We start from the raw sequence: 23,735 nt of genomic DNA, 5'->3' as shown, positions 1-23,735 counted from the left end.
TTAACGAAGAAAATGACAGTTTTACAATCAATCCAAAGGGACACAAAAGTGAGTTCTTAATTTTAGAAAAAAATAGCATGTCTCTGCACCATTTCAATTTAAAAGTCCTTTGGCAGTATAATTTTCTGTAGGCTGTGGAGCTATTTGATTGCACCTAGAGAGGAAATAATTTTAGAAGGAGAATTCTTTTCTTATCTTGATGTAAAAGAACAACAAGATTATTCAGTGATGAAAAGAACTGAGCTACCAAGCCATGAAGAAACATGGAGAAAGCTTAAATGCATATTACTCAGCAATAGAAGCAATCTGAAATGGCTATATATTGCATAGTTCTATGTATATGTATTTGAGACAGTGTCTCACCATGTAGCTCTGGTGCTGGCCTGGAATTCACAGAGATCGATCCAACTTCCATGCCTGACTATATTATATTCCCTTTTTTTAAAAAAAGGCAGAATGGGGAAGACAATAAAAGGATCAGTTATCACCAGGGGTTGGGGAGGAGGAAAGGTCAGATAGACAGGGCACAGAGAAATAAGGGACCATGAGAGCAGGAAATAGACAGGGCACAGAGAAATGAGAGACCATGAGAGCAGGCTCTCTGGCACTGTACTGTAAGTGCATACCATTACACACTCATCAGAATCATAGAATGTGAAATGCTAAGCATGAGCTGTAAAGTACACTATGGGCTCTGATGATGACAATGTATTAATATAGGTCTACTACTTGTAACTAATGAAGCCCACTCCGGTGTGGAATGTTGACAGCAGTAGAAGCTGTGTGTATATGGCAGGAGAGTGCAGCAAATATCTTCTAGGAACCTAAAAACTGTTCTGTTTGTCTGGTTGATTGGTTGGATGGTAGTTGTTTTGTTTTATTCTTTTTTAGTTTGTTTAAGATTTATTATATTATGTGTACTGATATTTTACCTGCATATATAACTACATACTGTATGTATGCATGCCTAGGGCCAATGAAGACCAGAAGAAAGTATTGGATCCCCTGGAACTGGAGTTACAGATGGTTGTGAGCCACCACATGGGTGTTGAGAATCGAATCCAGGTCCTCTAGAAGAGCAGTCCTTCTTAACCACTGAACCATCTTTCAGCCTCCTTATATTTTATTTTTGGTATATGTATATCTGTCTGGTATGGTGCATGGGTGTGAGGATATGTACAAAAACCTAGAAATGAATACTTTTCATTGGTATGGACTTTGGTTTATTGATACAAATTTAAGGTCAATTTTGTTAATATATATATATTTCTACTCGTTTAACGTATTATGTTCTGTAGCTCATTTTAAAATGCAATGTATAGTTAAGAAATACAAATCAATATTCATCTATAATACTCAAACTTGTAGTCATGTCAGTTAGGTTTTCTAGATATGCAGAGATATATTTCAGATGGATAGGTAATCTTCAAACACTTCAAAGACCTACAGACATGGCATTTAAAATGTTTTAAGAACATTTTTTGTTTTGTCTCACTTTTCTCAACAGTGAGACACATCTGCTCCTGGCAGCACCAATTACTTCAAGAGGTTGAGGGCATTGAAGAAGCTCCTTATGGAGTTTGCTTTCAACATGACAAGACCTCCCATTTGGGCAAGAGACAGCTCTTGCCTGGACTACTTGACTGCATGCTGTATAAACTGGACATGCAGGTCCCACAGGAAAGTGACTGCTGAACTTGCCAAAACAAGATGGGACAGTCCTTCAAGGTTCCTGTTTCATGGAAGAATCTGCCAGACATTCTGCAGGACACAGAAGAAAGCAACTGATGAACTTTGCCAGTACAAGGCAGAACAAATCTTCAAATTTCCTGCTTCATTGAAAAGTCTGCTGGATTCTATGGGCCTATATGCTAAAGATGGATGCCTCTACATTACAGAAGAACTTTGGGGGACTGTCTGGGCAGCCAGTTAACTCTGTCATTTCTAGAGTTTTAGAGGTTGCTTACAATGCACTCCAATTTACTTAGGTAACAGTATATCCTTCTGGGAACTTTGATGGAATTGAAGTATTGCTTAGTAATTTATAGTTTTGCTTAGTTATGATAAAAGATAAATTAGATATAAAACTTTAGACTTGCAAAGATAGGCTAGATTATAGAGTATTTTCTTTAATTTTGCCAAAAGCAAGTGAACTAAATATTGTAACTATAATTCTTTCTTGATAGCTGTTTTGTTAAATGCAGTTTTACTATGTTAAAGTTAAAGCCTTCCTTTTTAATTAGACAGAAAGGAGGAGATGATGTGGGATGTCCTTCTATGTGCTGTGAATATGTGTTGCTTTTGTCGGTTAATAAATAAAATGGCCAAGCAGAATACAGCCAGGCAGGAAACCCAAACAAAGATATGGAGGAAAAGAAGGTAGAGTCAGGGAAACGTCATGTAGCTGCTGGAGAGGCAAGATGTGAGGTTACAAGCCACAAGCTTTGTGGTAAAATATAGAATAATAGAAATGGGTTAATTTAATTGTGAGCTAGTCAGTAATATGCCTAGCCATTGGCCAAATTATTATAATTAATATTATACCCTAGAGTGGTTATTTGGGAACTGGAGGGCGAGATGAGAAACTTCCAACTACATGATGTTGGGTATCTTCCTCTACCACTGCCCACCTTACTCCTTTAAGACAAGGGTCTTTGGAGGAACCAGAAGCTGCTACACAGGCTGGCCAGTGATGTTCCAAGATCAGTTTATGTCTACCTTCCCAATGCTAGGACATCGGGTGTGCACAGCCATGTCCACCTTTTTGTGTGGACACTGGGATTTGAACTCAAGTCCTCACACTTGTACCCAGCTATTGGTTTCAGTTTTTTGAGACAGGTTCCATGTAGTTCAGACTAACTTGAAACTTGCTATGCATTAAAAACAACCTTGAACTCTTGCCTCTGCCTCTCAAGTTCTGGGATCACATGAACCACAATGCTAGGCACGTAAAACTGATTTAAATAATGAAATCAACTATTCAAAATAAACTGAGCAGGGACCCCAAAAGGCATTTTCTGTAAGAACAACATTGTTTAAATGCTAACTGTGGTACCCAATTAGTATTTAATTCAGGGTTGCAAAGGAGCACAACCCTCTTGAATGTGGCATAAAAAACTAGAAAGTTAACGGGAGGATGCAAGAAGGGTCTTCAAAGCCCTTGATCCAGAACTTGAATGAGGCCGCACAGAGGGGCAGGCAGCTGGGCTCTCTATCCCTCTGCCAGGTGTGGACGGAGCTCTTGTCATGACTTCTCCCTGACTGGATTACAGTCCTTCATTTTCTCTCCCTCACCCTCTCTCCTCCGCCTCCTTTTTCTCCTCCTGATCTTAGTGCTTCATTCTCCTCTCCCTTCTCCCTTCACCCCTCCAGCTTGCTCCTCTCCCTTCTCCCTTCACCCCTCCAGCTTGCTCCTCTCCCATTCCCATCCCTCTCTCTAGTTTTCTCCACTGTACTTTTACCCTGGCACGATTTCAGCCCGCCAGCTCCAACTTTAGATGTCCTTACAAGTCCTGCTTGTCTGAGTCATATTTGCAAATTCATAAGAATGCAATTCGCTCAGACCGATCCTGGAGTCAGATGTCTTCAGCTGTGTCTCAGGAGAGGCAGGTGCGTTAGTATAAGAACACTGCAGCTGCCCCAGGAGAGTGCGCAGTTAGAGCTCAGAAAAGCAAATAGGCTAAACAGGCATCCCAAAAGGCATTTTCTTCAAGCAGATGATAAGTACCTGCAGCAGCGAGAAGGCAGGAGGTACTCCTCATTTGTTAGCTTGGAAGCAAGACCCTCAGCCCTGCCAGAGGAGAGGGAGTGGGGTTTTCCTGTAACTGTCTCAATCTCCTGTACCCCAGTTCCTCCTACATAACAGGGGACTCGTGTGTGCACACCACCTTTCCCTGCTGAATTAAATCACTTCCACGGCCGGGCTGTGATGGGAAGACTGATGCCTGGGAGTTTGGCCAACAGGTGAGTAATGGACAAGGCTGAATTAAGGAGCAAAGGCTGTTCTGACTATTCTGTTTGAACTAATCATTCACATGAATTAGTTTTTATCATTTCAAGGATTTAGTGCTGACTGGTACAGGAGTAAAGATGTGTCGTGTCACCAATGAATAAGAAGAGCCAGAGAGGAATCCAGGATTCCTAACACCCAAAGTCACTCTCCACGTTTGCATTGATGTCTTAGTTGAATGTCACAAAAACAAGAATCAGAGGGGCTGGAGAATCAGAAGTTAGGAACACATACCTCTTCCAGAGGCCCCACCCACCTGTGTCAGACAGTTTATGATGCCTGTAACTCCCAGTTGCTGGAATAACAAGTGTGTGCCACCATGTTTACCTGAAAATAATCATTTAAACACAGTTTCTTTTGAAAATAGAAGTTCTTTTACTACTTTATATAATCACATCATCCTCTCTCTCTCTCTCTCCTGATGCTAAACAAGTGATCTTTCATTGGGTAGACTGCATCTCCAACCTCCTGCTTTAACTAGTTTCTTGTTCCCTCTCCTCCTTTTTCTTCTCTCTCCTCTTCCTTCTCGTCATCCTTATTCTCATCCTCTCTTCTCTCTCTGTGCTGAATGTTAAAGTCAAGACCTTTCATAGCCTAGGTAGATGTTCTGCCACCAAGCCAAAACCCAACCCTTGTTTTTTTTTTTTCAGGAAGTGTCTCTCTATTTACTCCAGGCAGGCCTTGAACTTGAAATCTTCCTGCCTCCAACTTCCATTACAGGTATGTTCCCTCATGCCATCATGCTCAGCTCCTTTGTTTTATTCACCTTCTGTGTTTCAGGTTATGTTCAGAAAGGCCTTCCCACATCTGGCAATCATGGCCTATGCTTATGGAAAGCCCTGGGTTTGAGTTTCAGCACCCCCCCCCAAAAAAAAGCAAAACAGAAAAAATTCTCCTCCCCTTGAATTCAAAACTATTTACCCCCACTTCCTTCTAAAGTGCTATACTTGTTTGAGGTTTTATCCTTCATATGAAATTTAACACAAGTAAAAACCATCGTTTTTTCTTTATTTCTTTCTTATTTGCTTGTTTTGGCTTTGCTGTGTCTAAATTAGTTATTTGCTCCTAGTCCATTTGCTGAATAGCCCCATGTTTCCTGGCTGGCATAAAATGCTTCCTATCACACACTGTTTCTAAAATTCAGCCCCACTGAGCAATGTGTCTGTCGCAGAGCCTTGCAGCACTCTAATGGGTTCTGCTTGGGAAAGGGCAAAGGCCCGTGACGGGGATGAAGACACCTCACACACCTTTATAAAGTCACATTTATCTGAAAAGGAACATGGCTCATATAAGACAGTCTGCCTGCACAGTTGTTTGCTGCGCCCTCCACCAAAGAACAGCCCTTCCTCTTGTTGACAGGTGTCACTAAACATCCTTGACTTTGCCAGGGCTGCACAGGGAGACAAGGGAGGTGACAGCAGCACACACTGCACAGAGGGAAACGCTGAACAAACGTTTTTGCTCTCCTTCAGACCCATCCTTGGAAAACAGCCATTGATTCCTCTCCTCTCTGTCCTTTTTCCCTCGGTGACCTCTGAAGTCTCCTCCACTGCCTGAAAATCCAGGTAGCTATATATTTACAAATAGGATCCAGAAACTCAAATGTCCTATTACAAATGAAATCTTTGTTAGAATTCATCAATTGTTGCTTGAGTATCCTAGAAGGAAGCAGACAGACAGACACACACACACACACACACACACACAGTGATATTTTGTTTATGATCTAATAAAGCTTGCCTGAAGATCAGAGTGCAGAGCTAAGACACTAGTTAGCCTCACACCTAAGCCACTAGTTAGTCATAGAGGTCAGGCAGTGGTGGCCACACCTTTAATACCAGCACTCAGGAGATTGAGGCAGATGAATCTCACACCTTTGGTCCCAGCACTAGAGAGGAATATAATGTGGGAGGAGACAGGAGCAGTCCAGGCAGCCTAAGATTTGGTAGAGAGCATTGTGTCTGAGGATTTGGGGAGACAGGTGCGCCCTTTCATTCTGGGATAGAGGCAAGAGCTAGTGGCCAGCTGCCTTGCTCCAGGGAGCTTCAGTTTTCCCTCCCTAATGTCTGACTCCCAGTTTGTATTAGTCAAACCAACCAGAATTCGTCACACACACACACACACACACACACACACACACACACACACACACACACAAGTGCATGCACAAAAACACTGAAGAACTCAAAATTAGTAAGGAGGGGCCTGGGAATTCGGCACTGGCTGCTCTTGCAGAGAACCAAGGCATGGTTCCCAGGACACATGTGATGGCTCACAATCTCCTTTAGCTCCAGTTCCAGGGGATCTGACATCCTCTACTGGCCTCCTAGGACACCAGATATGCACATAATACACAGGCATACACACAGGCAAAACACTCATACATATTAAAAATGCAGACTGGAAATGACAGAGTACGTCATTAATCCCTGCATTTGGGAGGCAGAGGCAGGAGGATCTCTAAGAGTTTGAGGTCAGCCTGGTCTACTGAGAGTTTCAGGCCAACCAGAGCTACACCCAGTGAGACCCTCTCTCAAAAAGTAAATTTTTTTCTAGAAAAAGATAGTATCAAAAACCAGGCCAATCACCTGAAGAGTGGGTACCCAGATGGCTGACGCAACCAGTTCAGCACGGGAAGAAAGGGCACCTGAAGCTGCCTGGGAACAGCATCTTCAGCAACAGAGTCAAGCGTTTGACATGAGGTTAGGGGCTTAATACATACTCTATTAAAAAAGAAAAATACAAGAAAATTAAGAATTAAAACAGAAGACTTTAAAATGCCATTACTTGGAATGTGACCACTTAACTACTTAAGCCAAGAAAATCAATAAACAATTAAAAATAATAAAAGAGCCACACAAGGATATTAGATTTAAAAATCAAATTATCAAAACAGCAATAGCAATAAGTAAGAAACTACTGTCTAAAAACATAGTTTTGAAAATTAAGATGCTACTAGGAACAGCACCCAAAGCTCAGTGCTATTTAGGCAATTAAGGGTACCCAAGTCACCCAGACACTAAGATTCTAGATTCTTTATGATCACAAATATCATTTCAATAAAGGGGAAGCATTTCATACTCTTTGCAATGACTTATTCCTCAAATCAATTTATAGAAGTTTAATGGGCTATAACTAGAATTTTACTTGGTATTATTTTTAGGAAATCTGAAACTTTTATGCTAAAATTTAAATTTCACATTGAAGAGTAAAGAACCAAGATTGTGGAGTCAATTTTGAGCAGAAAAGTAAAAAGGCAGGGAGGTGTCCAGGTGCTATGGCTTCTATGCCATCTCATCACTTGGAGTGGGGGATTGGGAGCAGGGGCTGAGTTTTAAGACCAGGCTGGACCACAGTAAATTCAAGGCCATCCTAGGCTATACCTTGTCTCAACAAAGCTAAACAAAAAAAAATAATTGATTGATTGATTGATTGATTGATTAAAAAGACAGGTTGAAAGGCTTACTTTTCTTATTTTTAATTATGTGTATGCTTATGTATGGGTGTGTGAATGTAAGTGGGGATGCCCAGGAGGCCAGAGATGATGGATTTCCTGAAGCTAGAGTTGCAGGTTTGTGAGCCACCTGGTACAGGTGCTGGGAACCAAACTTGGGTTCTCTGAAAGAGCAGTAAGAGCTCTTACTACAGAAATATCTCTCTAATCCCATCTGCTGTCTTTTAAGAGATGGGACAAGACTAGGGTTACAGCCCATGGAATGCAGGCCAGTGTCTAGCATATCTGAAGTCCTGATTTCAATATCCAGCATGGTGGTACACAATTTTAATCCCAGCACTTGGGAAGCAGAGGCAGGTGGATCTCTGTGCTACAGTGGCAGATGTGATAGCAAGGTGTGCTCCTAAAGCTGATGCAGGAGGACTGGAAGTTCCTGATGGCACAAACTATAATCCCAGCATGTGGGGGGAGCAGCGTAGATTCAGGCAACCCAGAAGTTCAAGACTATCACTGGCTACACAGCAAATTCAAGCCATCCTGGGCAACATGACACCCTACCTTAAATAAAAGGAACTCCAGAACTCTGGTGCAACATGAGCAAAGAAAAGAAAAAAAACCTCACAGATGAGCAAACCCACAAATGTAACCATACAAAGACTATGATGTCACTGTACCCCCACCAAGCAGTTTTACAGTAAGCTCCAACTAGGAATGGACCCAGATTTCCTAGTTTCAAAACCACTTGCTTCCTAGTTTCTTCTTAGCCAAGTTAAATGCAAGTTATCAGAAAGCCAGACAAAACTGAGAGCTCATAACCACACAGGACTAAGAGCCCTGCAACTCCACATAGCCCACTTAAGTGGCTGGTGGGAGTTGGTGTCACCATTCTAGAAAGCAATATGCAGTATTGCACTCTCTCTCTCTCTCTCTCTCTCTCTCTCTCTCACACACACACACACACACACACACACAGAGAGAGAGAGAGAGAGAGAGAGACAGAGAGAGACAGAGAGAGGCAGAGAGAGACAGAGAGAGACAGAGAGAGAGAGAGATGGACACACACCTCTAAGGAGATATCTCCAGGGACCCTCGCTGCCGTGTGTTTGAATTTGTGGGTACAAGTGGTCATCTAAATATCCATCACTAGCAGTGTTCAGGGAAAATGCATAGAAAAGCATCTTAAGATATCCCTCCATGCAGCCATAGATAAACATATGTTGTCCTGGAAATACCTTTAGAACAGTGCTAAGGGAAATGAGAAGTGATCGGAATGAGTTCTGTCACCTGTACCATCTCAGTACGTTAAAATAATTGTGCACAAGAAGATACACAATGTGCAGAAACATACAAATGAAAGTTCTCATTTAATGCAACTGTCAACTTAGCAGGAAAGGAACTGGGAGTTAGGTATTATGAAAAGACAGAATAAACATGAAATGATAGGGCCTGGAGAGATGGCTCAGTGGTTAAGAGCATTGATTGCTTTTCCAAAGGACATGGGTTCAATTCCCAGCACCCACGTGGCAGCTTACAACTGTACATAACTCCAGTTCCAGGGGATCCTACACCCTCACCGACATACATACAGGCAAAACACCAATACACATGAAAAATTAAAAATTAGGCAAGGCCATGGTGGCACATTCCTTTAATCCCAGCACTTGGGAGACAGAGGCAGGTGGATCTCTGTGAGTTCGTGGCCAGCTTGGTCTACAGAGTGAGTTCCAGGACAGGCTCCAAAGCTGCAGAGAAACCCTGTCGTGAAAAATAAATAAATAAATGTTAGTTTTTTTTTAAATGCTGTGGGGACAAAAAGAGGGTCCTGAGATGATTAACTCAGTCCTCTGTACTTGGGGCCAAAAATAAAATAAAAAACAGACCATGAAAGTAGAAAGCAGGGTTAAAATTAGGGCATTCAGTCAGAGCCTTTGTTAACGGCTCCTTCCCCTCCCTGAAGCAGATGCAAACCTCTGGGAACCTAGAGGAAGTGAAGAATAATGGGGGAGGGGCAGAGCCTCCCCCAGGCCAGGTCCTGCCTTTAAGAGCTGTTCATTACCTCCTTCCTCAGCCAGCTCTTGTCACAGTTAAGGCACACCGCTGACCTGTTTTCCTCATTCCTTTCTGGGCTTTTCTGTAATTTGTATCTGGAGAGCCCTGAGCTGGTAAGGGTGACACACCAGGAAGATCATGGGAGAGTCACTGAGACTGACCCCATCCTTCCTTCCCTACCCTTTCTGGCAGGAACCAGTATCGATGGCCTTGGAGAGATCAAGTGACAGAGAGATGGAGGATGGCCTCGGTCTGCAGCTCAGAACAGAACCCTGGTTCCTGGTCCCTGTGCCAGCTCTGACTTTCACTTCAGGAAGGACCTGAGGGTAGAAGCTATGAAGAGCCCTAGCAGTAACCAAGACCCAGGTGGGGCCTCATTGCCCATCACCCCTGCCTGGGCCCAACATGGCACCTCTCCCTGTTCTTCACCCCGCCAAGGGCTTTCTAGTTCCTCTGAGGCAAGATTCTCTAACATTTCACAGGCCAGGGCTTCCTGTCCAGATGGACATCACCCCCAGCCTGCCTCTCATGCCAATCCAGGGAGAATCTTGAGCCACTGTCCTGAATGCCAGGACCCACACTTCACTACAGTTGGACTCAACTCTCTTGCTTCATCCTAATCCCAGCTCAAATAGGCCATTAGTTAAATTTTTCATATTTTATCATAGTTTTGAACATTCATTGTTATGTTTTAATATTGCATTAATGTTGTGATGATTGCTTTCTGTCCTTCGTTTTACTCTGCTCTTAATTCTTCACCACACATACACACCACACACACACACACCACACACACACACACACTTTCCTACAGATCAAGGACATTCAGACTTTTAGTTTGCCTTTTAATCTCTGTGTGTGTGTGTGTGTGTGTGTGTGTGTGTGTGTGTGTGCCTGTGTGTGCCTGTGTGTGCCTGTGTGTGCCTGTGTGTGTCCATGCTCACATGTATGAATGGAGGCAGGCATGTGCCAAGGCACACATGGAGGAATGTGGCCAAGTTGGGATGTCAGTCTGCCATCTTGCTTGAGGTAGAGTCTCTTGTTCTGTGCTACCCAGGCTGGCTGGCCTATGAACATCCAATGGTTTTTCAGCCTCCATCGCCCAGCTTCTCACAGCAACACTGGGATTACAGTGTGCTTCTGCTCTGGATTTTTACAGATGTTCTGAGGATTCAAACTTTTGAGGCAAGAATTTTACTCATTGAGCCATCTCCCCAGTTCTCAAGGACTTTAGAAATCTGGGTCCTAACAAGGTCTCTAGGACTCTCCCTGTATGACTCACGGCCACAACTGTTGTGCGAACTCTATCATAATCTTCCGCTGTAGAAGCCTGACAATACGGGGCTGAAGAGAGAGCTCGGCATCTAAAAGCACTAGTTGCTCTTCTAGAGGACCAACTAGGGTTTCATTCCCAACCCACAAGTGCCTGTAATTCCAGTCTGGGATCTGAAGCCCTCTTCTGACTCCCACAGGCACTTCATGCACATGGATTCACATGGATATACATGGGGACAAACACCCATACACATAAAATAAAATGTAAAGGTTGTAGAAAGAACAGGACAGAGATGTGTTGATTTAGATTTATTGTTTAGCTGTTTTTAAGAGAAAGAAATTTGATGGTCTGTTTTTGCTATGGCAAAAGCAACAGTAATAGAAAGTCCTTTAGGCAGGAAAGTGTTTGGCACATCTGAAAACAAGTGTGGGAGCTGGAGAGATGGCTCAGAGGTTAAGAACCCTGACTGTTCTTCCAGAGGTCCTGAGTTCAATTCCCAGCAACCACATGATGGCTCACAACCATCTACAATCCAATCTGGTGCCCTCTTCTGGTGTGTAGGCAGAACACTGTGTATATAATAAATAAAAGAAAAGAAAAGAAACGTGGTGGAGCAGAGCAGAGGAACAGGTGTGGGAAGGCGGTGAAAGGAAGCCAGGCCACACGGGACACAATGGAAAAGATGGGATGTCAGAGCATCAGAGGACATGACTTAGCTCACACATCAAAAAGAACCTTCTAGATGCTGTGTTGAAAGCAAAGCACAGATCAATCCAGATAGAAGCAAGAAGACAGTGTGGAGGCAGTAACTCAGGAGGACATGGGCAAAGGTCACAGTGGCCACACTCTGAATATATTCCCGGAAGAGAATGAGTTTGACTTGGGATGGGAGAGAAAGAAGGAGGGCAAGAGACTGCTCCAAGATTTTTGTTCTGAGTTTCAGGGAGGACCCAGTTGTCATCTACTGAGAGGGACAATGCTGCAGATAGCACAAGTTTGGGGGTTGAGATGAGTCATGTCGGAGATGATTCTAGACATCCAAATGGAGCCGGCTGGCAGGAACAATGACAGTGATAACAGTAATCACAGCTGCACATAAATCGAGCTCCGGGTTGGGGTGCAGTTCAATAGCGGAATGCTTGCTAGCAGGAGTAAAGCCCTGAGTGTCATCCCTACCACCACCACCACAATAATAATAATAATAATAATAATAGAAAATTTTAAACCCATCGTACTCTCTCTGAGCCAGGCATTTTCCCAACACTTGACATGTTTGAGTCACTTAATTCTCAGAGCATTCCTATGATGTGGAACTGTCATTATCCCCTTTCACAGATGAGGAAATCTACAAGTCTGGGGTTCAGCGGAGAACCTGGACTAGCGTTATAAACATGGAAATCATCAGTGTGGGGGTGACATAAATTCATCTGGCAATGGGTGTGGAGGACCACAGGCTGAAGCCAGATTCTCCAAAGTCTAGAGAGTGGGGAGATCAGGAACACCAGCAGGGGAGGGACAGCACCCAGGGACCAGGACATTAGAAAATGGTATAAAAATTGCAGCACAGTGCATGGAGCCTCCTGGGTGACTCTAGTGAGAGCTCAGGAGACAGAGTAGGGACCTAGTCTCAGATACAAATGAGGTTCCACTGGAAAGTGAACTAAAGGTTACCTGTGTTATACCACGGAAAAGAATGTGGGTGCATCGTGTCCATAACGTAAGACTTTGTAGAAGCTGGAGGTGGTGGTGCACACTTTTAATTCCAGCACTGGTGAGTCAGTGGCAAGAGGATCTGTAAGTTCAAGACCAGCCCAGTCTACATAGCAACCTCCAGGGCAGTCAGGACTCTATAGAAAGACCTGTCTCAAAAAACCAAAACCAAACTGAATTTTTTTTAATTTTTTTAAAGACTTTGGCCAGGCAGTAGTGGCACATGCCTTTAATCCCAGCACTCAGGAGGCAAAAGCAGGTGGATCTCTGTGAGTTCAAGGCCAGCATGGTCTACAGAGCGAGTTCCAAAACAGGCTCCAAAGCTACAGAGAAACATGGTCTGGAAAAACCAACAAAAAAGACTTTGTGGAAAGTTAAACTTAGAGATAACACAATAAGTAACTGAGTGGAAATCTCACAACAGAGCACTTAGACTGTGGCGTGATTATTACTGGATAATCAATGAAATGAAAAGCAGAGCGAAACGATCCAGAAGATTCACAGCTTGGACGGGGGAAAGAAACAAAGAACATGTTCAGGAGAGATTTCCAAGTGGAGACTGGCACAGGTAAGAAGAGCGCATGGGCTTCCTAGTAAGATGGCAGGAAAGGCCTCAGCGACGTCTCTTCAAGGCCTCCCCTCTCCTCTCGGGCCAACAGGCCTAGAAATCCACATTTGCTTTGAGGACTGAAGGATGTTTCCCACAGGTTCACTGCCCAGGGCTGCCTTCAGGACTCAGCTTTCTAGCCATCAAACAAGCTCAGATGAATTTCTGTACACAGCAACCCTCAGTGTCCACATGGTTTGGGGGGCACACAAAGTGTATGAACTATGGTGGCTCGCACTCAGGTTTCACGGGAAATCTTGGGAGGTCAAGCGCAAGTTTCCCACAGTGTCAGTGAAGTGATATCTAGTAGAGCCACGGGAATGGAACCACAATGATGACCTCAGAAAGGGAGTACATCTAGGCACGCCCATCCAGGAAAGCTACTGACATCAACACACAGCCGTCCCTCCCTGAGACAGTTGTGATTTAGACAGCCACCAGCAAAGCCAGAGAGAGTTCAGCTCAGTACATCGAGGGCCAACACCCTCATATAGTGTGCATAAGGTAACAGATTCAGGGATTTCGGATGCAGTGTCTTCCCTGTTGGATTTCAGTCTTGCAGTAAGCCTGTCAATTATTTTCTAGAAGGGAGACTGCCTAGTTAGCTTCTCTGTTGCTGTAATAAAACAAAAACAACAACAACAAAAAGCAACTTAAGGAGGAAAGGGTTTATTTGACTTACAGTCCATCATTGAGGGAAGGCAGTGCAGGGACTCAAGGCAGGAACTGGAGCAGACTGTGGAGTAACACTACTTACTGGCTTGCTCCCTCTGACCTGCTCAAATATCTTTCCTTTACAGCCCAGGCCTATCTGCTCAGGGGTAACACATTACAGTGATCTGGGCCCTCCTATATCAATTAGCAATCAAGAAAATGCCCTACAGGCATGCCAGCAGGACAATCTGACTGAGGCAATTCCCTATCCCTAGGTGTGTCTAGTCAACAGCCAAGGACAGCCATCATACAGGGTATATACCTTGTGTGTCTGTCCTACACCATGTATTGGAGGTAGATAAATTGGTTTGACTTTACAAGTTCAGAAGTAAAAGGCATTTGTCCTGAGTCTCAGGTGACCTTGAACTATGGCCTCCTTAACTGATGATAGAACAATATAGGAATTGGGGCTCTGTGCTGAAATAATTACCATGCTTGTTAGAAAGAGTGTAGGGTGAAATGGGTTGCTGGTTTTGTGTATTGTTTTTTTTCTCATCACCATGACAAAGCGTCTGACAAAACCAACTTGAAGAGAGAAGGGTTTATTCTGACTCACAGATGGGGTTTAGAGGTGCAGAGTACAGTGTATCACAGCAGAGAAGTCACGACAGCGGGAGGGTAGGCAGCTGGTCACGTCACATTCACAGCAAGGTATTGAGAGAATGAAAACAATCCCACTCTAATGCTTACAGATGCAAACTTTGGGACGTGATTAGGATTAGACAGTGGTGGGCTGTTGAGATGGCTCAGTGGGTTAAGGAGCTTATACCCAAACCTAATAACCTGAGTTCAATCCCTGGGACTCACAAATCCTGCAAGGTATTCACAGAACTGTACACAATCACACACACACACACATACAAGCAAAGCAAAATTTTATTAAAAATTAAACAATAGATTAGATGATGTCATCGGCATGGAGCCCCTCCCCCATGATTTAATATTGGCATCTTTATTTTAAAAAATGGAGGCCAGTAGACAGACACACATGCATAAGATGAGTACCCCATGTCTCCTGCCATGTGATATTCTGGACTTCCTCAGGGCCATCACCAGATACAGCCCCTTAACCCCAGACCTCCAGAATCATAAGCCAAAATACACTTCTTTTCTTTTCTTTTTCTTTTTTTTTTTTTTTTTTTTTGGTTTTTTGAGACAGGGTTTCTCTGTATTGTTTTGGAGGCTGTCCTGAAACTCACTCTGTAGACCAGGCTGGCCTCAAACTCACAGAGATCTGCCTGCCTCTGCCTCCCGAGTGCTAGGATTAACGGCGTGTGCCACCAACGCCCAGCTGCCACTTCTTTTCTTTAGAATTCATCCAGTCTACGGTATTGTGCTACTGAAAACAGAATATCCACCGAAAAAACCCAACACCCTCCACTTCAACACCACACTGACCTGCCTAAAGTCTTCCTGCTTTTAATCTGTATTTTTTTTTATACTATGGGTTTATGGAGGCAATGGATAAGATAGAATTACTCCAAATACTTGTCCTCATCTGTCCCAGGCCCAAAAGCCAAGTAGGCTGCAGCCACAAGTGGAGAAAGGGACTGACTCTTGACCCCTGAGAGCCAGAATCTCAGAGACCAGAGGAAAGCCAGATGCCATGGGTAGAAAGCGAGCTTGGGACTTGGAGGTGTGGGTAAAGGGCAGTTTAGAGCTGAGAACAGAGTCTCTTACGCAAGAGCCTGATCGAGGACTGGGGCTGGGGCTTGGGTTTGAGGACAATGAAACTACAGTCTGGATGGGAGGGTGGTCACCATGCTGACCCTGCCAGGAGACCTCAAACAGTGGCCCTCAGGACACTGAGAAAGGCTCAAGGAAGGAAGAGCAGGGCTGAAGTCTGTCTGAGTCCTGTACGGAGCTAAACAAGGAGGCCACAGGAAGCCTGGCACACAAGAAAAAGCACCTCAGGAGAGCAAAGGAAACAACCCCGAGGTGGGCAGCATCCGGGAAAGGTGGAGGCCTGGGAAGGAAGCCCTTGAAGGGACAGGAATTCAGGGGGGTTGGTGTCTCTGTGCACTAGTCAGGGGTGACCCAAGCGTGGTCCTCAGCAGCCAGGCCACTGAAACCCCCACATCAGAAAGACCCTGCAGGAAGGAAAACCTGGTGTCCCACCTCTGTAATGAGAACACAGGGGAGATGGACGTGGGACGATCAGAACACCCAGGTCCTCCTCAGTTGCAATGAAGTTCAAGGCTCTCTGAGACCCTGTCCCAGAACAGAGGTTAATACACATTGGACTTTGAAGGACTCCGCTAGGTTCCCACTGGAAAGAAAGCCCTACTCGTTTCCCAAGTTGATTCTTTCCGTTTTGTTTCTAGGGGTTTTAATTCCATTCACGGGGTGGGGAGAGGGCTGCCACAATGCATGTGTGGAGATTAAGGACAACTTGTAGGACTCGGTTTCCTCTTTCCACTGTGTGAGTTCTGGGGATGGAACTCAGGTCATTAGGCTGGATGGCAATCTCCTTTACTCGATGAGTCATCTTGCAGGCCCTGGTTTGTTTTTATTTTTAATTATTGTATGTTTGTGTGCGTGTACATGATGGAGGGGGCACAGCATGTATGCGACACTCAGAGTCAATTCCATGGAGTCAGCTATGTCCTTTCCTCCTCTCTGTAGATTCCAGGCTCCAGGGATCAAACTCAGCTCTCTAGGCTTATTAGGCAAACATTTTGAACAACTAGACCGTCTAGCTAGTACAGTTTCCTGTGAGAAAAATCGTAAACGCTTTTCCTCCTATGCATAACACCTAGTAACATCCAAGAAACTGGGCTTTGCTGGCTGAGCCTCCCATGCTACGTCCCTGGAAACTGAAGTTCAAAGAAGAGGGATCTGAGGAGAGAGACAGAACTCAAACAAACCCCGGGGAGACTATCTTCAGAGAACAAGAGAAACAGTAGGATACCTTGGCAGCAGTTAGTGTATCACTGCCTTCCTCTCTACCAAGTGTGTGCATGGACTAACAGAGGGCTGGAGGGTTAGCAGACTAACAGAGACTAGCAAGAGGCCATAACTCCTCTTTCACAGACGAGTTCTCTGTGAAAGTAGTCCGGCCCACTCTGGTGCCCCAATATGTGACACAGTTTCTTAAACCAGGTCTTCCTCCTCCAACAGGGTCCAACTTACACTAACCTTCTTTCTGCTTTTTCTTTCTTTTTTTTTTTTTGTTTTGTTTGTTTGTTTTTCCAGACAGGGTTTCTCTGTGTAGTACTGGCTGTCCTGGAACTCACTCTATAGACCACGGGGCCTTGAACTCACAGAGATCCGCCTGCCTCTCCCTCCTGAGTGCTGGGATTAAAGGCGTGCGCCACCACCAGCTGACATCCCTCTGCCTTTATTCACCTTTCCTCCATCTCCTATCCCAGGAAATTTGTGGATTCTGCTGCTCCTGGAAGCGTTCCCAAGACCATGGCCTCCCACCTAGTTCAGGAAACTGTACAACATCTACACCCGGCTTCTGCTCCCTTCCCAGTACTGACTGCAGCACTGGGCCAGACTGTAACCTGTTCTCTTAGGATAGAGCTTCATTGCCAGTCTGGAGGATGTAGGACATGCTATGGGCTGTACTGTATGGTCTTTAAGTTAGTCACACTCTGGAGGCCTGTTTCCCCAGTTAGCAAGAGACCCCGTGAGGACGGTGGAGCCCACTGCCATATTCAGGCAATTAATTGTAGAACCACTCCCTTGCCTGGCTATTGTAGTTAAGAAAACCACATCAGGCTGGACATGTGTTCAAGGAAAAAGTCCTTCCCAGATCTAAGATCTGGGAACACAAAGCCACCCAAGAGTTGAGGAGGCTTGGGGCCCAAATGCACTGGCCTCTCACAATCCAAAACCCAAACAGACAAAGCAGTTCCCTTTCTCCCTGCCTTGCGGCCATGTTCTCTTGGGTGGTCTCCCTGGGAAAAGGGTGTCCTTCCTTTCTTGGTCAAGCCCGGGAGCTGAGACATGCCCAGTCTCAGTGGGAAAGGGACAGGAATAGCAAGGACGGTCGCTGCCACACCTTTGGGATCAGGACACCAGCCCCTTACAACCCTGCACCAGTACCAAAGAGAGCTGCCGCTCGCCCTCGCTGGTGCCAGCCTTGCTTCCATGTGCCCTTCCCCCTTCTTCCAGTCCAGGAGCTTCTGTCTTAATTCAATTCCACAGAGTTAATCACCGAGTGTTCGGGCGGACTGAGTGAACAGGCAGCCTGAGGTCCTCTCATCTCATCAATCTCTGCCCTGGTCAGGCCTCCATCAGTGCTGAAGCTGACGGGGAGGGGGGGGGGGGGAGCATGCAGAGACGCAGAGGGACCGGACCAGGATCTGCCGGCCTTAGCACAAAGGCCACAGACACAATGGAGAGAAAAGAAGAGGCAGAACAGATGATGTGGACATATTGACATCTAGGGACTCTCATGATAAAAGCAAAAGCAATAATTAGAAGTCAAGTGGCTTGGCTCTGCACCTACCAGCTATATGAGCTTAGACAGGTTCCTGGACCTCTCAGGGTCTCAGTTTCCTCACTTACAAAACTGATTTGTTTGTTTGTTTGTTGTTTTGGTTTTTCGAGACAAGGTTTCTCTGTGTAGGTTTGGAGGCTGTCCTGGAACTCGATCTGTAGACTAGGCTGGCCTCGAACTCACAGAGATTCACCTGCCTCTCGAGTGCTGGGACTAAAGGCGTGTGCCACCACTGCCCAGCCAAAATATACATTTCTTAATTAGTTAAAACCTCATAAAACTCTGAAAACCAGGCCACCACATGCATGATGCACAGAGGTTTTCACTAAAGACTGTGAATGCAGGGCTGGAGAGATGGCTCAGAGGTTAAAAACACTGGCTGCTCTTCCAGAGGATCCTGGTTCAATTCCCAGAACCCACATGGGAAGTTACAACTTCCTCTGACTCCAAGATCTGATACTCTCACAAAGACACACACACAGGCAAAATACTAATGCAAATAAAAAATTTTAAAAGAGTTTGAGTGAAGACAGGGGCTGGAGAGCTCAGTACTTCTTGGTACTCAAGAGGCCTGGGTTCTACCTTATGCACCGTATAAAACCAGTGTGGTGACTGTCCTCTTGTAATCACTGCAGGCAAAAGGATGAGAAATTCAAGATCATTCTAAGTTACAGTGCAAGTTTTACACCAGCCTGGGATGCGTGAGATCTTGTCTCAAAATAATAATCATCATTGTTGTTGCCACTATTATTATTCCTGCAGAATGATGGACAGTAGAGCCTTTGCCTTAGGTTTCCTGAAATGGCTTTTCTTTTTACAAATGGTGTGGAGGACTTTCAGCTAGTTAGGATCCAAGCTGGAGGCAAAAACCACAAACTGTGAAGGGGTAAAGGCAGCAGATTGAATTAACCTAACCTCTCCAGGTCTGTTTTCTATCAGCAAAATAGGAACGAAATCGTCCTGCGTCATGGTGCTGTTGTGAAGATTAAGTGAGAAAATGTAGTGAGGAGTTTATGAATGTGGAGCTAGAGACAGGACTCCATGGGTAAAGGTGCTTGTGGCCACCCCTTACAACCTGACTTTCGTCTCTGGCACCACGGGTGCCCTGGCTCCAGTGTGCCTGTAACTTCGAGGAGACACACACACACACATACATACACACACACACACATACACACATACAAAGCTAGGGTTTATGACTAACTGTATAGCCAGTACACTTGCAGCCAGCTCCTCCCACCTTCTGGGTGATAGTGACAATACCACTCCTTATACACCTCCACCAAGGACAGGTATTACTGTTTTCCAACAATGGGTGCAGGGCACCCCACCCAGGCAGCCGCCCAGGCACTCTGGGTACCCTGACACTGGATGCGGGGAGGGATGGAGGGCCGCTGGCTCTCCTCTGAAGCAGCTGTCCAACCTTGCACAGGCTCCACCCATTTCACTGATGTACCTGATCAGTCTGCACAGGACCTAGGCTCTTGCTGACCTTTGGGTCCTTCACTGTCATGGATTTTGCGTTTTAAATTACACGTGGGACTTAATCTACACATTGGATTCTTAAGGGAAACGCGAAAGGGAGGGAACAGGAGCAGGGCAGAGGAACACACACACACACACACACACACACACACACACACACACGAAAGGAAATTTTTTGGAGACCCATCACACTCCTAAGCAGTAGTTTCACGTGAAGCTAGATCTGAGCCAGGATGCATCTACCCCCCATGGTGGTAGCCTGTGTCCAGTAACGGAGCAAAGATTAATCAGTTTCCGAGCTGTTTTTGGCTATGAAGAGTATAGCAGAAGACTCTGCGCAGGTCAGCTGCCTCTTCCCTGGATCCGGACCACGCTTCTAGAGTGCGGTCCATTCCAAGACAGCCACGAGTGACCTGAGCTGAGTCCTGTCCTCGCAGCAGAAACCAGGTGTTTAGAAACGCCTTTTGAGAGCACAGTTCTGAGGCTCAGTCTGAGATTATCTCAGTTCCCAGTACTCGAATCCCAAGCCAGACCCCAAGTGCAACCTAAACTTTGCAACCTAAACCGAGGGGCCCCATAGGGCCAGGAAGTACTCTCCTGGACCCATATCCCAAACGGCTCCCGGCTGTAAGTGACTGCTTTCCGGCCATCCCCTTGCTGGGAGCCGGACTAAACGGGCTCGGAAGGGGAAACACTGATTGACTAGAACTGTGTCTGAGTTCGTTTATCTTAAGAACCAGACTGTAAAACCTCGATTTCTTGGCTCATAATTTTGTCATGGCTGCGTCTGGCCTGGCCCATCTGCAGTCCAACCTTGGATTGTAGCTTTGCCTTTTAAATCTAGAAAGTAGTCTGTTGGGGTGGAGAGAAAGGTCCGGGAAGATTAAGACTAAAGACTTGAGGCGGGCTGAAGTGAGGAGGCGGCTGTCGGGTCGTCTGGCTGCCTTCCTGAGTGGTGACACCTCTGACGCCCTGCACAGCACAGTCCGGGTAAAACAGGAAAATGGACCTCCCTTCCCAGGCCTCCGTCCTTTAGCGCGATGTAAGAGGCACCCTGAAGTGAAAGATTTAGCGAGATTGGAGATTCTGCCCAAGGCTGAAGCCGAAGGTGGGGATTTAAACACTCCCCACACCACTGGGGCCTTTGAAAACAAAACTATCCTGACCTGAAAGGATGGGAGGCGCTTGCCTCCAACCTGATGCATCTGAGTTGAATCCTCAGGACCCACACAGTGGAGGGAGAGGACCGACTCCTGCAAGTGTATCCTCTGACCTCACAGACACGTGGCCCATACCATACGAAATAATAGAGTTTTTAATTTATTCAACTTCATTCTATGTCATTGGTGGGAAGGTATCAGGTCCCCTGGAACTGGAGCTACAGACAGGTGTGAGCTGCCATGGGGTTCCTGAGAATTGAACACGAGTCCTCTGGAGGAACGGCGAGTGCTCTTAACCACTGAGCCCCCGAATTTTAAATTCTTTTAAGGAAATTACTAGTTCTACCTTCCTTCAAACTACAGCTGGGGAGCTGCTACCGGGTTCCCGCTCCAGGATTGTCCGGGCACACAGAAGCCGCCCAAAACCCGAGGCACCTGCCGTTTTGTGAATCTATTCGATCTGTAAAATGGGAGTAATAAAGCCTAGCACACGATACAGTGAGCGACCGGTTAAAATCATGTAAGGCGCTTAGCAACGCCCTGCGGCGGGAGTGAGCGCTCGATGCCTATTATAGATAACAATAATGGCTCTCTCTTTCAGACGCTGTGGGGGCCACCGTTTAATGTCACTACCCCATCATGGGAGGTCTTCCTACTTCTATGTCGCTGATGAAACAGACCTAGAGACAAGCTTTAACTTGCCGGGCAATTCGAACGAACCAACCTAAAGTTGGATTCGAACCCAGGACAACAAATTCGCTCTTTTTCTACTTGGAAGCATTTATGATTGGGCCGAGTCATCCAAAGCTGATCAAAAATAGCAACCAGCAGTAGCGCAGACCCGGAGTCCTGCATAGGCCCCGCCCCAACCTGAACAGAAAGGAAAGCTGAAGAGGGTCAGGGCTGCTGGAGAGGGGGTCACGCGGGGGCGGGGCCAGACCCCCCACGTGCGCCGCCTGCAGCCGCTGAGCGAAGCCCTTTGTCGGGAGCAGCCGCGTTCGTGCCGCACTCGGCGGCTTAAAATAAAGACAATGTTCCCAGCCTCCCTGCGGCTAAATCCGGCTCGAGTGCGGGGGTGGTGAGCGAGCCGGGCGGGAGCGCTTCTCCCCGCGCTGCCTCCCTTCTTCCCTTGTGCCTCAGTTTCCCCAACTGGTAAGGTGAGATCTAGCCAAGGTAGGCATGAGCACCAAAAAAGCGTGATATAACAACGGGAGGGACCGGGCTGTAGCCCCCTTCTGAAGCTGCATAAACTCAAGAAGCTGCGTGGGCCAAAGGTGGGGGCCACTCAAGAGGAGGCAGGGGAAAAGCTGGACACCCTCCCCTCCCGCCCACAAAATAAGTGTTTTTATTTCTAAAGGGACATGTGCAGAGGCGGTGGGAGAAAAGGGAGACCGAGAAGATTGGGGGGAGGGGGCAAAGAGGAAGCTTGATTCAGACTCGGAAATGGCTGTGGAGGCCTAACTCCCCCATTGTAAACCACGTGTACACGCACAAGTACACGCACCCCCACTGTTCTCCCAACCCGCAGCCCGCAACCTAAGGACAGCCAGCAGGGGGCAGCCCACCGCAGGGACTCCTTGGGGTCTGACCTAACCCTGGGGGTTTAATGACCCCCAAGAGCAGAAGGGTTGCTCGGATCCTGCCGCCCACCCCACCCCCAGCCGTAGTACCCGACCAAACACAGAAAGAAGGCACACTGGGTGCCTCTTGGCCCCCTGGCTTCTCAAAATTATTGACGTCCCTGCAAGTACCTGCCACCTGTGACCCGTGGTTGCTGGCCCACGCCCTAGGAACGCCAGTGTCTTCCTTCCCTGGCTTCCACCTGGGCTCCAAGCTCAACTCTGGGATAGCTTGGTGGGAAAATGAACTACGGAGGAAGGATGGAGCGGGGCCCCAACTCTACCTGTGCCCCAGACTCCAAAACCCTGAGCTTAGATTCCCCAGGACCTAACTTCAAACTGGCTCACCCAGTATTCAGCTTCCTCATTTCTCCCCTGTATAAAGGTGATCTTAATTTCTGTCCTCCCCACCTCCCACCCACGACTTCATCGAAGCCCATCAGGCAAAGAACCCCGGCGTTTGTAGCTTTCCCAACTCTCCGCTAGGACGAACTCTCCAGGGGTCTTCATTGGCGCGCTGCTACACCAGGTCTCTGTAACAAAGAGTACCCCACACAGGTCTCTGTCTCTAAAGAAACTCAACAGAAATCCAAGTCGGACTGGGGGAGGGCTGCTGGCCCAACTGTGGAGCGGAGGAGTGGTTCACACTTCCCAGTACACACCTGTGAACCTAGAGTGGGAGTCGGGGGAGACAGAGTTTGACAAACTGGGAGGAGAACTGTCTGTCTGCCTGTCTGTCTGTCTCCCAAGGGGAAGCGGAGGGGGGGTGGAGCAGGCAAGGAGGTCGATGCTGCCTCGTTTGTCAGAATTAGCCAATTCCACAGTTGGGCAACACTGAGACACAAACTGAGTACAGACACACGCATGCACATGCGTTCTGGCTCGACTGGCAGGGTCACACCTGTATTTACTTAGGCTGAATGGTGCACACAGGGATGCACACGTGCCGGACACTAAACAGCATAGGGAACAAACACAGGGCCCCCACCCCCACAAACCAGACACCCATATACCCTGACACCGGAGCTCTGCAGACTCTAGAGCACACTGCCCAGCATGTGGGCATGTCGCTCAGCCCCGGGGCGGGTGCGCCAGCCCTCTGGGTCTGTTCCAAGTTGGAACCTCTCACGTGAGGCCCAATGTGTCATTTTCAAACAGAAGGAATCTAGCTCCCTCACAGCAGGGAGGAAGAGCAGGGTGTG

At 46.5% G+C, this 23,735-nt stretch overlaps 1 long non-coding RNA gene across 1 annotated transcript; it reads left to right on the top strand.

Moving 5' to 3' along the window:
* The first annotated feature begins 4,679 nt into the window (after window positions 1-4,679).
* On the top strand, window positions 4,680-10,241 carry LOC121134451. The gene is made up of 2 exons (XR_005871534.1): window positions 4,680-4,729; window positions 9,705-10,241. It is a non-coding gene; the product is annotated as an uncharacterized LOC121134451 (long non-coding RNA).
* Window positions 10,242-23,735: the final 13,494 nt, after the last annotated feature.

The sequence above is a fragment of the Mesocricetus auratus genome, unplaced genomic scaffold, assembly GCF_017639785.1.
Source record: "Mesocricetus auratus isolate SY011 unplaced genomic scaffold, BCM_Maur_2.0 Super-Scaffold_4256, whole genome shotgun sequence".
Lineage (NCBI taxonomy): Eukaryota > Metazoa > Chordata > Mammalia > Rodentia > Cricetidae > Mesocricetus > Mesocricetus auratus.
The sequence above is the reverse complement of the archived record's forward strand: the minus strand, read 5'-3'. Positions and strand labels throughout refer to the sequence as shown.